Raw genomic sequence first — 16,663 nt, forward strand, 5'->3', positions numbered from 1 at the left:
TGGGGACCTGGCTTCAACCCAGGCATGTGCCCTAACTGGGTATCCAAACAGTGACCCTTTGGGTCACAGGCCAGCACTCAATCCATTGAGCCATACCAGCCAGGGCCAGAATTTATATTTACATTTTTGTTATTATTTTCCTTATGAACAACTAATATATATATATAGAAAGAGAGAGAGGTATATATGTGTATATATACATTTTGGTAAAGATCTTAACTTGTCTAATGATGTAATATGGGGAAATTAGAATGTTTAATAATTGGGAAGGAAGAAAAAAAGTGTTATTTTCTCATAATAAGATTCTATACGTAGAATATTAAAAGAACCTACTAACTATTAAAATTAGCAAATAAAATAAGCAATGTTGTTGAAATCAAGCCTAATCTATAAAAATCTACATTATTTATATATACTAACAAAAACTTTGGAAATAAAATTTTAAAACTAATATTACAAGAGCATCAGAGAACAAAAAGAGCTAGGCATCCTTTGTTAAAAGGATGTACAAATTGTCTACAATAGAAACAAACATTACTAAAATATTGAAGAAATACTGAAGATAAGCCCTGGCTGGTTTGGCTCAGTGGATTGAGCATCGGCCTGCGAGCTAAGTGTCGCTGGTTCGATCTTCCAGTCAGGGCACATCAGAGAAGGAAAACTCTGACTCCAAAAAACCTCCGCTGCCTTGCGGCATACCTCTTCAGAGTAAAGGCTAAGGGAGTAAACCCCGACAGAAAATCCAGAGCCGGAGTCCCTAAGGCGGTTTGACGTTGTAGTCAACACCGGCAACTCCTGCGGCGCACCTGAAGCCAAGCTGTATTGACTCCGTCTTTCCCTTGGACCCTTCAGCTGCGAAGAGAGGGGCGGTCTTCTGCATGGGCAACAGCAGACCCTCCATATCACCCTGCCCAGGCTCTGTAGCTTCAGCTTCACTGGAGAGGACACTCCAGCGTCATCGCAAGATGTCGATTCAACACGGGAGGAGACAGATACCGTGTCACTCCCGAGTTGGACTGCACAGCCGTTCTCGGCGGTGCAGATAGACTCTTAAGAAGCTACACCATCGTCTCTCGAGACGGACGGCTGCCGACGACTGAAGATAAAAATGCCAAAGCCAGAAACAACCCGAGCCCTGAACAAATTAGTGGATAAACTTCAGTAAATCCATATAAAACACTACCCACCAATAAAAGGAGTAAGTTATTGATACAGAAAATAACATAGGTGAATCTCAAAGTGCATTCTGCTAAGTGAGAGAAGCCAGTCTTAGTATTCTATTTATATGACTTTCTGGAAAAGGGAAAAGAAAAGATACAGAATAGACCAGTGATCGCCAGAGATTAGGGAAGAGACTGACTACAAGGTGAAGCACGGAGGAAATTTGGGGAGTATTGGAACTGTTCTACAACTTGTTTGTAGTTGTCGTTGCCAGAGTCTATAAATATCGGATTGTAGGTATTGTTTTTAAATATGCTTTATTGATTATGCTGTTACACAGGTCCCAATTTCTTTTCCCTTTGTTCCCCTCCACCCAATGACTATACTCCCTCCAGTTGTCCCCCCACTCTTAGTCCATGCCCATTGGTTGTGCATATAGTTCTTAACATCTTTCTGTCTATTCCACTGCCTCCTACTATGCTTCTTAATTCCTGTACCATTTCCCTCCCTTTCCTCGCTTCCCCCTCCCCACTGACTTCCTCACAAAATGTTCCTCATACCTATAATTCTTTTCCCACTCTTGTTGCCTACTTAGTTTGCCTTTGTTTCGATTCCTTAACTTCTGTTGTTGGTTGTTGTGTTACACTTTTCATTTTTTTAATGTGTTTTATTGATTATAATGCTACATTTGTCCCAATTTCCCTTCCCTCTTCTCCCCTTCACCCGGTGGCCCCCCTCCCTCCAGTTGTCCCCCCCTTTTAGACCATGTCCATTAGTTGTGCATATAGTTCTTCTCAACCTCTCTCTGTCTATTCCATTCCCTCCTACCATGATCCTTAATTCTTATATCATCTCCCTCCCTCTCCCCCTTCCCCCTCCCTGCTGACCTCCCCCCAATATGTTCTCCATACCTATAGTTCTTTTTCCACTCTTGTTGCCCGTTTAGTTTGCCTTTGTTTCAATTCCCTAGCTTCTGTTGTTGTTTCTTGTGATGCAGTTTTCATTTTAGATTTCATAGTTTTGATCCTCCTTTTTCTAAACCAGTCCCTTTAACATCTCATGTAACAGTGGTTTGGATCTAATGAACTCTTTCAGTTTTATTTTGTCCTGGAAACACTTTCTCTGCCCTTCTATTCTGAATGACAATTTCGCTGGATAGAGTATTCGTGGTTGTAGGTTTTGGATTTTCATTACTTTGAATATTTCTTGCCAGTCCCTTCTTGCCTGCAGGGTCTCCCTTGAGAAGTCAGCTGATAGTCTAATTGGGACCCCTTTGTACATGATTCTTTTCTTCTCTCTTGCTGCTTTTAAGATTCTCTCTTTATCTTTAACTTTTGACATTTTGATTATAATGTGTCTTGGAATGGTTCTCCCTGGGTCCAGTTTTTCTGGAACTCTCTGTGCTTCCTGGACCTGTAAGTCTATTTCCTTCCCGAAGTTTGGGAAGTTCTGCTTTATTATATTTTCACTTAATTTTTCAATTTCTAGTTCATCTTCTTCGCCCTCTGGGAAACCAATGATTCTTATGTTGGGCCTTTTATAGCTGTCCCAGAGGTTTCTGATCCTCTCATCATTTTCCTTGCTTCCCATTTTTTCTCTCTGCACTGGTTGACTGTTTGTTCCTTCTTTGTGTTCTGGTTTGTTGATTTGAACTCTGGATTTTATTTCCTCACCATCTGTCTCGTATGTGGTTTTGTTCCGTTCATTATGAGTGTTTTTCAATTCTTTCTCATCTTTTTCCAGATCTTTTGTTAATTCTGTAAGCCACCTGATAACAATGGCCCTGAACTGAGCCTTTGATAGGTTTCTTATTTGTTCATCTGTCAGATTCCTCATCTGTTGCCTGGTGAGCTGCGCCACTGGGATTTCTATAGTTGTCTGCCTCATTTTCACAGATGCGTTTTGTTTTTTTGGGCCGGCTATAGGGGGCAGTGCCTGTGTACTCGTCACGACCCAGCAACCAGCGGCAATCCGCAACCTTTCTCGCCACACTGTGGCCCTTTGTGGTCACAACCCAGCGACCGGGGCCTATCCGCAACCTATTTCGCAGCGCTGTGGCGCTTTATGTGGGGGCGGGGGTCCAAGATGGATTCACACAGTTATTCCGCTAGGAGACTGGGATCCATCCTCCCGCCCTCTGGGCCTCACTGTTCAAGGTGATGTTGTAGCTGCTTTCCCTAGCGTTGGGGTTGCAAGCTGCCGGGGTTCGACTGCAGCCGGGATTGTTCTCCCTGCCGCTGGGATTGTTCTCCCTGCCCCCTGCCGCTGTCCCTGGTGCAACTGCAAACAGCACCACCCACTTTCGCTCTTCCTACCTGCCCAAAGGGCGCCGCTGGTTTATAACTTCATACGTTGGGCTTCCGTGTAGTTTTATTTTCTGGAATTTCTTGTTATCTTTTGTTTTGAAGTAGTTGTATTCCTCTGTAGTTGTAGAGGGAGACCGAGCGTGCCCGTCTAAGCCTCCATCTTGGCCGGTAGTCAGTTTTCATTTTAATGTTCATAGTTTTGATCCTCTTTCTCCTACACAAGTCCCTTTAACATTTCATATAACAGTAGTTTGTATCTGATGAATTCCTTCAGTTTTACTTTGTCCTGGAAGCACTTTCTCTGCCCTTCTATTCTGAATGACAGCTTCGCTGTATAGAGTAATCCTGGTTGTAGGTTTTTGCTTTTCATTACTTTGAATATTTCTTGCCTGTCCCTTCTTGTCTGCAGGGTTTCTTTTGAGAAATCAGCTGATAGTCTTATTGGGACCCCTTTGTATGTAATTCTTTTCTTTTCTCTTGCTGCTTTTAAGATTCTCTCTCTCTTTCTTTTTTTTTTTCTATATTTTTTAAGGACAAAGCTCAGCACAGGAACTGTGGCTTTAAAAAACAGTGGTTAAATGCCACAAAGTAGGTGGCAATGCCTTAACCGTATGTGTGTTGTTAGGCCTGAGAACCTCTTCCATCCTTGTCAAGGGGAGTGCTATCCTTCTCTCCTTTTATACAACACAAGATTCTCTCTTTATCCTTAAATTTTGACATTTTGATTATAATGTGTCTTGGTGTGGTTCTCCCCGAGTCCAGTTTTTTTGTTTTTTGTTTTGACTCTCTGTGCTTCCTGGACCTATAAGTCTATTTCCTTTCCCAAGTCAGGGAAGTTCTGCTTCATTATTTTTTCACATAAATTTTCAATTTCTAGTTCTTCTTCTTCACCTTCTGGGAACCCTATGATTCAGATGTTGGCCCGCTTATAGCTGTCTCATAGGTTTCTGAGCCTTTCCTCATTTCCTCACTCTTTGTTTCCTCTTTCTGCACTGGTTGACTGTTTGTTTTTTCCCTATGTTCCAATTTGTTGATTTGACCCCTGGTTTTCTTTCCCTCACCACTAGTTTCATATGTGTTTTTGTTCATTTCAGCAGTACTAGCCTTCATTCCTTCCCCATCTTGTTTAAGATCTGCTGTTAGGTCTATAAGCATTTTTATAACCAAAGCTCTGAACTGTGCCTCAGAAAAATTTTCTATCTGCTGCTTTGTTAGATTAGATATTTGCTGTCTGGTCAGCTGCATCACTGGGATCTCTATCATGATCTGTGCCATCCTGACAGTTTTGTGTTTACCTTTGTTTTCTGGGCAGGGCTGTCACACATCCTATGCTATAGAGGGTGGAGCCCCATGTACTTGTCACAACCAGGCAACCCTTCTCACCATGCTGTGGTGTTTTGTGTGCAGATGGGTGTCCAAGGAGGATTCATGCCATTCGTTCTCCACTGAGACCGGGAGCCTCCTCCTCTGTCCCCATCCCCTCTGGGCCTCACAGTCCAAGGCAATGGGTGTCTGCCTTCCTGGCGTTGGAATCACAAGCTGATGAGTCTGGTCTGCAGCTGAAGGTCCTCCCCATGTGCTTCTCGCCTCATCTTAAATATGTATGCCTGTGCTAACCGCCATTCTACTGCCATCACTGCTGCTTCCCCAGCTTTGCCTCTCCTACTCCTTTGGACAAGCACCACTTCTTTATAACTTCATACGCTGGACTTCCATTTATTTTCTGGAACTTCTGGTTATTTATGGTTTTCCAGTAGTTGTATTCCTTCTTAGTTGTGGAGGGAAATGGAGTGTGTCAGTCTAGGCCTCCATCTTGGCCAAAAGTCTCCTGTGTGTGTGTGCCTCTGTGTCTTAGGTAGAGCTGTCACTCCTGTTACATTGTAAGGGGCAGAGACTTAGGGATTCGTCAGTACAGGGTGATCTGTTTCACCACATTGTGGCATTTTACGTGGGGGAGGAGTCTGAGAAGGAACAATGCCGCTTGCCCAGCACTTGCCCCTTTTCCAGGCACATCTCCCACTTCTGTACGGGACTGGTGCCTCTCTAGCTGTTTACCAGAGTGAGTGGGTCTGCAGATGTTCTAGGACTGTGGGGGCCCTTTAAACAAGTGAATTCTTCTGAGAGACTGGCAGTTTACTCTTCCACCCCAACCCCCACTGGTTTACACAGTCAGAAACAATGAGGCTTATTTTCCCTGATACTGGGACCGAGAGCTGCACAGTTTAGTGAGGAGCTGATAATGCTTCCCAGGTGTCCCTCCCAATTTTTTAAAATGCATGACTGTGCTTTTTGCCAGCCCGTTGCTGCCGCCGCTGCTGCCACCACCGCATTTCATCCTCTATGCCCCGGCTCTGTCCCTCTTACCTGTCTGAATGAGTATTTTTTCTTTATATTGTTGTTTGTTGGAGTTCCATGCAATTTTATTTTCTGGAACTTGTGGTTGTTTCTAGTTTTGATGTAGTTGTATTCCTTCTTAGTTGTGGAGGGAGATGTAGCGTGTCTTTCTATGCCTCCATCTTAGCTGGAAGTCCAAAAAATAAATTGTTAAAAATCCTTCTCACTTGAAGATATGTTAATTGATTTTTGTACAGAGAGAGGAAGAGGGAGAGAGAGAAACATCAAGGTGAGGGAGAAACATCAATCAGTATTTCCTTTGCTCAGACACATTCCCTATTGTCCCATTGGACTATACTTATGAAACACAAACTCAAACGTAAAATACCCTGATAGCAACAGCGGAGCATTAAATCAAGAGGGAGCCCCTTTTGGCAGTATGGAGTGGCCAACGGCCTGCACAACAACATGCCCAAATTTTATTGTGACTACTGTGATATATACCTCACCCTTGACTCTCCATCTGTGAGAAAGATACAATACAGTGGTAGGAAACATAAAGAGAATGTGAAAGACTACTATCAGAAATGGTAGTAGTTCATTTTCATGTATCAGATGATTAATACTGTTAAAATGTTTGTACTTCCCAAACTATATATAGATTCCATGCAATCTCTATCAAAATTCCAAAGGCATTTTTCACAGAAACAGAGGAAATAAAGCTAAAATTCATATGGAATCACAAACAACCACAGAGAGCCAAACCAATCTTGAAAAAAAAGAACAAAGCTAAAAGTATTACACCTAATTTCAAACTACGGTATATATTTTTTCTTTCTTATTGAATTTATTGGGGTGATATTGGTTAATAAAATTATATAGGTTTCAGGTGTACAATTCTATAATACATCATTTGTATATTGTCCCCACGTTTAACCTCTTCTACCTTCCTCCACACCATTTCCCTCTGGTTATCATCATACTGTTGTCAGTGTCTATGCAAGTTTTTGTTGTTGTTGTTGTTTATTCCTTTTGCCTCTTTCACCCAACTACAAAACTATAGTAATCAAATTAGCCAAAGAACATATATGCATAACCCATAGATATAACAATAGTGTTGTGATGGCCAGAGAAAAGGGGGGACAGAGGCTGGGTGGGGTTGACCAAAGAGGGAGGGGGGAATGAGGACATCTCTAATAGTGTCAACAATAAAAATAAAGCTGAAAACTGATATATAGACCAACGGAGCAGAATAGAGATTCCCAAAGTAAATCCATGCATATATACTCAGCTAATCTACAACAAGGGTGCCAAGAATACCCAATGAGGAAAGTGATTTTCTTGGATAAATGGTGCTGGGAAAACTGGATATCCAGATGCAGAAGAATAAAATTGGACCCCTTTCTTACACCATACACAAATATCATCTCAAAATGACTTAAATACTCAAATTTAAGGCCTGAAAATTTGAAAGTGCTAGAAGAAAACATAGGGGGAAATATTCATGGCAGGTTCTTGGCAATTACTTCATAAATATGGCCCTGAAAGCACAAGAAAAAATAAAGTGGAACTGTCTTTGTTTGTTTGGTCTGTGTCATGCCAGAAAATGCAGATACCTTGTGTTCGGCAGTCAGTTGAAATACACAAGGTAAGATTAGGGTCTCTAACAGTTCCTTTATTGCAACCATTACAGTATTCACCCATGCATCCCCACTGTTCACTCACTCGGGGCTCAGTGCCACTCCTCCATTTCCTTACTGCCCCAACACCAACATAAATGAATGAATAAAACATGGGAATTCCTGCCCCTTTTATATTATGTATAAACAATGCCAGCCACTAGCCAAAACATGACATCAATGCTTATATAACTGAGAGTGCACTGCGCAAGCCTATCTAATGTTATCTCTAGGAGGCCGAGCCTGGGCATCCAAGGTGAGGAAGGCCTGACTAGATTTCATTGTCCTCACAGGCTGCTATAACAAAATAACAGAGACTGAGTAGCTTATAAACAACAGAAAGTTATTTCTCACAGTTATGAAGACTGGGAAATCTAAAATAATGACATGGTCAGATTTAGTGTCTGGTGACAGCCTACTGGCTCAGAGACAGCTATCTTTTTGTTTTGTCCTTATTTGGGGAAAGAGGTCAGGGATCTTTCTGGGGCTCTGCCCTAATGATCTAATTACCTTGCAAAGATTCTTGTCTCTTAACATCATCTTGTGGTTTAAGGATTTTAATATATGAATTTGGAGGGGGGACACATTTAAACAGTAGTAGGAACTACATCAAACTAAAAAGCTTCTGTACACATAAGGAAACAATAAAGAGAGTAAAAAGGTAACCTGTGTAATCAGAGAAAATATTTGCAAAATGTTTATCTGATAAGGGGTCAAGCTTCAAAAACATATACAGAGCTCCTAAAACTCAGTAGTAAAAAAGAATAACCTGATTTGAAAATGGGCTTAGGACTTAAATAAACATTTCTATAAAGAATGCATACAAATATCCAACAGGTATAAGACAAAATGTTCAATATCATTAATCATCAGGGAAATGCAAGTCTAAACCACAATGAGATCACTTCAAACTCTCAGGATGGCTATTACCAAAAAAAAAAAAAAAAAAAAAAAAAGACAATTGTTTTCTTTTAAAAGACAACAATTGTTGGGGGAGATGTTGAGATTGAAACCCTTGCACACTGTTGGTGGGAATGCAAAATAATGCAGCTGATATTAAAATCAATATAAAGATATCCCTCAGATTAAAATTAGTACTACCATGTGGTCTTCCAATCCCACTTCCAAAAGAATAGAAATCAGAGCCTTGATTATTAACATTTATAAGTTGATTGCAGCACTATTTGCAATAACAAAGATGTGGAAGCAACGTAAGTGTTCATTCACAGATAAATAACTAAAGAAAATGTGGTATAGACATAAAATAGAATATTTTTTGCTGTTAACATCAAGTAAATTTTGCAATATGTGACAATATGGATGAACCTGGGGGACATTATTCTAAATAATATAAGCGAGTCACAAAAAGATAAACTGTGCAGAATTCCACTTATGAGAGGTATTTAAAATACTCAAATTCATAGAATCAGAGTAGTATGGTGGTTGCCAGGGGCTACAGGGAGGGTAATATAGGGAGTTACTGTTCAATGGGCATAAACTTTCAACCAATCAGAATGAAAAACTCTAGAGATCTGCTGCACAACATTGTATCTATAGTCAACAATAACATTGTGCACTTTAAGTTTTGTTGAGAGGGTAGATCTCATGTTATGTGTTCTTTCCATAATAAAGTAAAATTCTCTAAATATAGGAAAACCTCTCTTTTGCATAAATAACTAGTTGAGATATTAAGAAAGAGTTAAATCTAATAGCAATGAAACAAGGATTATATTCTATTTCATTATGTTACAGAGTAGAATTTATTTAGATCCTACTCTCATGGGATTTGCTGATTGACTTAAATAGAAATTGAGTTTCTTACCTCATTAGCTATGTCTAGATAATGCTAATTTGATATTTCTTGCTTTATGAAGATTCCTGAGATGCCCACTACTTCCAGCTGCCACTAGGTCTCTGCAATATACAGGGATACAGCTGAAAAGATATTGAGTTTCTCCTCTTATGAGGAGTATGAGATCTCAAAGGACAGAACAAGAGGCAATTGTAAGAGCTGCTGTTTGGGTTCTTGAAAAACTATACAAAATGAATTATTTAAAAATTGAAACCTGGATTTCTCCCGAGCCATTGGAGGGAGCTGGATCACTTCTCCTGAGTTGGTCATCAGTTGGTCATAGTTCAACATGCAGAAGTGAGTGGTGAAAAGCAGCAGAGCTGATGGGTCATTAGGATGTAAGTGTGTCTGGAAGGCTCTCACATGCTCTACTTCAGGAATCAAGAATAAACTGGAGGACAAGAAAGACCAGATGATGCCATGAAGAGAAGTTTACAGGCCCTCTATTGCCAATAGCTAATACCCACCCACCACCCTGGCCCGCCTGTCAGCTGGCAGAAAAAGACACACTTCCCACGCTCAATCTAAGCTGCAGCTGAAAGAAGGTGAAATAAACTAGAGCAGCTTTGGAAAATTTTAGACAACTGATTCTGGAGAAAAAACTGGAAGAGAAGCAGACCAGATCCCAAGGTAAACTCAACCTCAGTGCTACCAGAAAAATTTCATAAGCAAATTACTCCCCTCCAAGAGGCATCAGCCACAGACAGCTCAACAACATTCAGAAGTGGACAAAGTGACCCTCAGTCAGCTAATTTAAAGGAAGGATCCACCAAAGAGCAACACAACAAACAAAACCAAAATACTACTAGAGAGTTCAAATAAAAGGCATAAAGTGCATCCCAAGAGCATGAAGTTAAGGAGATTAAGGAGTCTGCCACATTGAATCACACAAATTCCTACCACAGAAGGTCACACCGCAAAGGCAGAAAATAAGAGCAGATCATCTAAGAAGCAGAAACAAACAAGACCAGTGCCCAAAATGGGAAGGCAGAATAACACCCCATGAAACAGGAACAACACTCCACCAAAAAGAAAGGAGGAATTCCCAGAAAGAGGAACAGATGAAATAGAGACAAGCAAACAATCAGACATGGAATTCAAAACAATAGAAATTAGGAAACTCAATAATCTCAACAAACTCAAAGAAAACTACAACAAACTCTAGGGGAACTACAAAGAACTCCAGGGAAACTACAAAGAACTCCGGGTAAGCTAGAAGGAACTTACTGAGAACAACACCAGCGTAAAATAGGACATAGAAATTATCAATTAGAACCAGGAAGAAATGAAGAATACAATATCTGAACTGAAAAACAAAGTAGAATCAGTCAAAAGCATGTTAAATGAAGCAGACAATTGGATCTGTGAGTTAGGGGACAACATAGAAAAAAATTCATAGACAATGAAACAAAATGAAAAAGACTGAAAATTAATAAAGGGAGGTTTAAGAGAACTGCAGGAGAGCATGAAACGAAACGATATCCATATCAAAGGAATAAAAGAAAGAGAAGAAGAGGAGCAAAGGGTAGAAAACCTGATAAAAAAAGTAATGACAGAAAATTTTCCTAACTTGATGAGAAGAAAAGTTATGCAAATCTAGGAAGAACAGAGGGTGCCAATGAAGATGAACCCAAAAAGGCCCACTGCAAGGCACATCATAATTAAAATGGCAATATTCAACACAGGAGATTTCTGGCCAAGATGGAGGTCAAGACTGACATGCTCCGTCTCCTTCCACAACTAAGAAGGGATACAACTACTACAAAACCAGAAATAACCAGAAGTTCCATAAAATAAATGGAAGTCCAACATATGAAGTTATAAACAAGTGGTGCTCATCTAGACGGGTAAGAGGGGTGAAGCCGGGGCAGAGAAGTCAACCTGTGCTCGTAGTGGCAGCAGTGGTGATGAAGGCAGGATAGCGGTAAGCACAGACACCCATATTTAAGGGGAGGTTAGAAGCGCCTGGGGAGCACCCCCAGCAACAGACCGGACCTGTCAGCTTGCAATTGAAACGCGTGGGAAGGCAGACTCCCATTGCCTTGGATTGTGAAGGCTGGAGGACGTGGGGACAGATGAGAAGGCTCACAGTCTCCCAGCAGGGAATGAACAGCAGAAATTCATCTTGGACCACTGCTCCTACAGAAAACACCACAGCATGGTGAGAAGGGTTGCCTAGTTGTGAAGAGTGTACGGGTCTCTGCCCCCTATAGTGTAGGAGGTGTGACAGCCCTGCCCAGGAAGCAAAAGTAAACACAAAACTGTCAGGATGGAACAGATCATGATAGAGATCCCAGTGGCACAGCTGACCAGGGAGCAAATATCTAATCTAACAAAGTAGCAGATAGAAAATCTTTCTGAGGCACAGTTCATAGCTTCGATTATAAAAATGCTTAAGATCTAACAATAGATCTTAAAGAAGACAGGAAAGGAACGAAGGATAGTCTCTGTGAAATGAACACAAACACATACGAAACTAGTGGTGAGGGAAAGAAAACCAGGGATCAAATAAACAAATTGAAACATAGGGGAAAAACAAACAGTCAACCAGTACAGAAAGAGGAAACAAAAAGTATGGAAAATGAGGAGAGACTCAGAAACTTATGGGACAGCTATAAGCGGGCCAACATCTGAATAATAGGGTTGTCAGAAGGTGAAGAAGAAAAGCTAAAAATTGAAAAATTATGTGAAAAAATAATGAAGCATACCTTCCTCAACATGAGGAAGAAAATAGACTTACAGGTCCAGGAAGCACAGACAGTTCCAAAAAAACTAGACCCAGGGAGAAACACACCAAGGCACATCATAATAAAAATGACAAAAATTAAGGATAAAGAGAGAATTTTAAAAGCAGCAAGGGAAAAGAACAGAATTACATACAAATGAGTCCCAATAAGACTATCAACTGATATCCCAAAAGGAACTGCTGGCAAGAAGGGACTGGCAAGAAATATTCAAAGTAATGAAAATCAAAAACCTACAACCACAATTACTCTATCCGGCAAATCTGTCATTCAGAATAGAAGGGCAGAGAAAGTGCTTCCAGGACAAAGTAAAACTGAAGGAGTTCATCAGATCCGAACCACTGCCATATGAAATGTTAAAGGGGTCTGTTTAGGAGAAAGAGGATCAAAACTATGAGCAAGAAAATGAAAACTGTATCACAACAACCAACAACGAAGCTAGGGAACTGAAACAAAGTTAAAGTAAGTAGGCAATGAGAGTGGGAAAAAAATTATAGGTATGGAGAACACTATGAGGGGAGGTCAGCAAGGAGGGGTAATGGCAGAGATGGAGGGAGATGGTACGGGAATTAAAAAGAATAGTAGGAAGAAGTGGGCTAAACAGGTAGGCATTGAGAAAAACCATATGCACAACTAATGGGCATGGACTAAGCAGGGGGACAACTGGAGGAAGTGGGGTCAGTGGTTAGAGGTGAACAAAGAGAAAAGAAATTGGACAACTGTAACAGTATAATAAATAAAGCATATTAAAATTTCTTTTTAAATGGCAACATTAAAAGACAAAAAGAGAATCCTAAAGGCAGAAAGAGAAAATCAACAAATAACATACAAGGGATCTCAGATAAGGCTATCAGCTGATTTCTCAACAGAAACACTACAAGACAGAAGGTAATGGCAAAAAATATTTCAAGAAATGAAAGACAAAGACCTACAACCAAGAATACTGTACCCAGCAAGGCTCTCTTTCAAAATGGAAGGTGAAATAAGGAGTTTCCCAAAGGATGACTAAAATAATAAGTCTCCACCAAACGAACTTTGCAAGAGATGCTAAATGAAATGCTTTAAGAAAAAGAAGAAAAAGAGAGAGGAAGAGGAACACCAGTAAAAAAGGAAATGAATACATACCTGTCAATAATAACCTTAAATGTGAATGGATAAAATACTCCAATCAAAACACATACGGTAGTGGAATGGATACAAAAATATGACCCACATATATGCTGTCTACAAGAGACACCCCCCCCCATACTCTGGTTTCTTTTCAGATAGCATAAATCTTTCGCCTTTTACAAGAGACGCACCCCAAAACAAAAGATTTACATAAACTGAAAATGAAGAGATGGAAAAAAGTATTCCAAATAAATGGACATGAAAAAAAGTCAGGGTAGGAATACTTACATGAGACGAAACAGATTTCACAGCAAAGGCCTTGAAAAGAGACAAAGAAGAACATTTCATTATACTTAAGGGAATAATCCATCAAGAATATATAACCATGGCAAACATATCTGCACCCAACATAGTAGCACCCAAATATATAAGGAAAATCTTGGAAGACTACAACAAGAATAGCAACAACCTGGCTGATGTGGTTGAATGGATTGAGCATCGGCCTGAGAGCCAAGTGTCGCTGGATCAATTCCCAGTCAGGGTACATCACTAGGTTGAACGTCAGGTCCAAAGTAGGGTGTACAAGTGAGAGGCTACCACACAATGATGTTTCTCTCCCTCTCTTTCTCCTTTCCCCTCTCTTTAAAAATAAAATAAATAAACAAGTAAATAAATAAATAATTAATTTTAAAAAAAGAAGAAGCATAGCAACAGGAACACACTTATAGAAGGGGACTTTAACACTCCATGGTCAACAGTGGAGAGATCTTTGAAGCAGAGAAACACCAAGGATATTGAATTATTGAACAACACACTAGATCAAATTGACTTAATTGATATATATATATATATATATAACTTTTCATCCCAAAGAAGCAAAATATACGTTCTTTTCAGATGAACATGGAACATTTTGAAAGGCAAACCACATGATAGGGCACAAAACAAGCCTCAACAAATTCAAGAAAATTGAAATTATATCAAGCATCTTCTCAGATCACAATACCGTGAAACTAGAAATCAACCTCAAGGAAAAAAGTCAAAGGCATTGAAAAACATGGAGAATAATAGCATGCTATTAAATAATGAAACGGTTAACAATGATATCAAGGTAGACATCAAAAAGTTTCTGGAAACAAATGATAATGAGCATACAAAAGCTGAAAAGAATCGAACACAGTGAAAGCAATCCTGAGAAGAAAGTTCATAGCAATACAGGCCTACCAAAAAAGGACAGAAGAATCTCAAATAAAAAATGTAACCCTTCAACTACAAGAACTAGAAGAACAACAACAAACAAAGCCCAGAGTGAGTAAAAGGAAGGAAATCATCAAGATCAGAGCAGAATTAAATGACATAGATACTAAACAAACAATTCAAAACATCAACAAATGTAGAAGCTGATTCTTTGAAAAGATAAACAAAATCAACAAACCTTTAGGCAGGCTCATCAAGAAAAAGAGAGAGGGGACCCAAATAAACAAAATCAGAAACAAAAAAGGAGAAATCACAACTAATATCACAGAAATACAAAGGATGGTAAGAAATTTGAAAACCTAGGTGAAATGGACAAATTTCTAGAAACATATAATCTTCCAAAACTGAATCAAGAAGAAGTAGAAAGCCTGAACAGACCAATAACAAAGAGTGAAATTGAAACAGTAATCAAAACACTCCTGGCATACAAGAGCCCTGGACCAGACACCTCACAGGTGAACTTTACAAAACATTTATGGAGGAATTAACGCCTACGCTTCTCATACTATTCCAAAAAATCCAAGAAGAAGGAAGGCTCCCAAACTATTTTTATGAAGCCAGTAATGCCCTAATTCCAAAACCAGGTCAAGACACAATGAAGAAAGAAAACTACAGGCCAATAACGCTGATGAACATAGATGCTAAAATCCTCAACAAAATATTGGCAAACTGGATCCAGAAACATATTAAAATGAACATATACCACGATCCAGTGGGATTAATCCCACGGATGCAAGGATGGTTTAATATTTGCAAATCAATAAATGTAACACATCACATAAACAAAAAGAAAGGCAAAATCACATGATCATATAAATAGATGCTGAAAAAGCGTTTTATAAAGTACAACACCCATTTACGATGAATACATTTAGCAGAATGGGAATAGAGGAAGAATACCTCAACATAATAAGGGCCATATATGAGAAACCTGAAGCCAACATCATACTCAATGGACTAAAACTGAAAGCATTCCCCTTGATATCAGGAACAAGACAAGGATGTCCACTCTCTCCACTCCTATTCAACATAGTGTTGGAAGTTCTAGCAACAGCAGACAAGAAAAAGTAAGAAAAGGCATCTAAATTGGAAAGGCATAAGTAATACTTTCATTATTAGCAGATGACATAATAGTGTATATTAAAAACCCTATAGACCTCACTAAAACCCTACTAGACATAATAAGTGAATTTGGAAAAAATAGCAAGGCACGAAGTCAATATTCAGAAATAGAAGGCATTTCTGTACAAAAATAATAAATTATCAGAGATGTAAATTAGAAAAATTCCCATGTATTATAGCAACAAGAAAAAATGAAGTACCTAGGAATAAACTTAACCAAAGATATAAAAAACCTGTACTTGGAAAACTATATAAGATTGAAGAAAGAAATTAAGGAAGATACAAAAAAACGGAAGCATATACCATGGTCATGGATGGGAGGTATCAACATCATCAAAATGTCCACACATTTTATCCATTCTGTTCCTTGTTCTATTTAGTTCATTTGTTTGAGTTGTTTCTTAGCCTCCTGTATTAGGTGATATCATATGGTATTTTTTCTCTTTGCCTGGCTTATTTCACTAAGAATAATTCTCTCTAGTTCCATCCAAGTTGTTGCAAATGATAGGAGTTCCTTATTTCTTTCTGCTGCATAGTATTCCATTGTGTAAATGTACCACAGTTTTTTAAACCACTCATCTACAGATGGGCACTTAGGCTGATTCCAGCACTTAGCTATTGTAAACAGTGCTGCTATGAACGTAGGGTTGCATAAGTTCTTTTGAATTACTGTTTTAGAATTTTTCGGGTATAACCCTAGCAGTGGAAAGGCAGTTCCATTTTTAGTTTTTTGAGGTAATTCCATACTGTTTTCCATAATGGCTGCACCAATCTGCATTTCCACCAACAGTGCACTAGGGTTCCCATTTCTCCACATCCTCACCAGCACTTGTTTGTTGATTTGTTGATGATGGACATTCTGAATGTTGTGAGGTAGAATCTCATTGTGGTTTTTATTTGCATCTCTCTGATGGCTAGTGATGTTGAGCATTCTTTCATGTGTCTATGGACCTTCTGTATGTCCTCTTTGGAGAAATGTTTGTTCAGGTCCTTTGCCCAATTTTTAATTGGGTTGTCTGTTTTCTTGATGTTGAGTCGTATAAGTTCTTTATATATTTTGGAGATCAGTCCCTTGTCTGAGGTATCATTGGCTAATAC

At 39.4% G+C, this 16,663-nt stretch overlaps 1 non-coding gene across 1 annotated transcript; it reads right to left on the reverse strand.

The window, feature by feature from the left end:
• Nucleotides 1-4,029: 4,029 nt before the first annotated feature.
• Nucleotides 4,030-4,155, reverse strand: LOC149990986 (U6atac minor spliceosomal RNA). The gene has a single exon (XR_016508824.1). It is a non-coding gene; the product is annotated as a U6atac minor spliceosomal RNA (small nuclear RNA).
• Nucleotides 4,156-16,663: the final 12,508 nt, after the last annotated feature.

Source organism: Furipterus horrens, unplaced genomic scaffold (assembly GCF_987537825.1).
Source record: "Furipterus horrens unplaced genomic scaffold, mFurHor1.1.pri manual_scaffold_17, whole genome shotgun sequence".
Classification (NCBI taxonomy): domain Eukaryota; kingdom Metazoa; phylum Chordata; class Mammalia; order Chiroptera; family Furipteridae; genus Furipterus; species Furipterus horrens.